This window comes from Echinops telfairi, unplaced genomic scaffold (assembly GCF_000313985.2).
Source record: "Echinops telfairi isolate 266 unplaced genomic scaffold, ASM31398v2 ScPeMD7_5;HRSCAF=22, whole genome shotgun sequence".
NCBI lineage: Eukaryota > Metazoa > Chordata > Mammalia > Afrosoricida > Tenrecidae > Echinops > Echinops telfairi.
In genome coordinates, this window is record NW_022103901.1 from 15757374 (window position 1) to 15758588 (window position 1215).

Genomic DNA, 1215 nt, shown 5'->3' on the forward strand with positions numbered 1-1215 from the left:
ATGAAGTACAAATGCGCTTTACACAATTGATGTGTGTATGGATTGCGATAACAGTTGTATGAGCCCCTAATAAAATGTTTTTTTTTTTAAAGTTATGTGCCAATAAAGCCATTTTTTAAAAAGTGACAGTCTCAGAAACCCACAGGGGCAGTTCTCCTCTGTCGCATGGGGTCGCTGTGAGTCAGAATGGACTCGGTGGCCCTGAGGGTGGTTTTCTGGGCTGCGGGCAAGGACAGGCAGCCAGCCTTTCCTCATCCTTACGTGCCGCTCTACAAATGCCAGTCCCTGAGGCCTGCTTTCAGCCAGGGTGCCCACCTCCCCCTTATCCATTTGGGGGTTGCCATTGTTCCTGTTTAAGTAACACCGGTAACTCAAAGGTCCCACTCCCTCCTGGGACTCCAGTTCCTAGTACATTCTGTTTCCCCTCCCCTAACACCTCTTGGTGATCACCACTTGGTGATGGAATGACCCTGGGCTGTGACATCATAGAACCCCCCTCCCGAGGGTGGGAGGTGAAGGGTTATGAAGTGGAGGCTGTGGCTCTGTTTGTGGCTGGCTGGGCTGAGGCCCATAGAGACAGGTTTGGGGCGCTGGGGGTGAGGATGAAGAGGACTGGGCTGAGCTTAATACAATTGCTCTTTGCTATAAAGTTCTCTCTAACACGCATGAGTCTCCCTGGATTTGTTTCCCTAGTCTACCCAGACTAACACACTCATAGTTTGTATTTTGGTCTTTATGTTATTATTTTACCCTTACCACCATATTTCTAATTTGCTTTTTGTTTGTTGGGTTTCCCAGTTTGTGACTCACAGGGGGAGTGGATTCGTAGTGACAATAATGGATACAGGGGTTAATGAGGGATGCAGGGGTGGGGAGACGGTGATAGGGAGGGAAGGGGGATTTTGGGAGTGGGAAATGAAGATGTGAAGGGGAGGGAATACTAGAACTGACTGTGATTGTACAACTCATTTTAAATGTGATTTAACCACGGGGGTTGGGGAGTTGTTTCTAAAATTGATATGTAATGATTATACAATTCACCTTGATATGATTGAACGAATGGACCATTGAAGTATATGCTATATAAGTTATTGCCAATACACAAAAGGATAAGTACAACATGAGTCCGCTGAGGTAAGTGATTAAAAAAAAATACAAAAGGGGCACAGGGAAAAAGCTACTATATACAAACATTCTTGGGGTGAGGACCAGGTA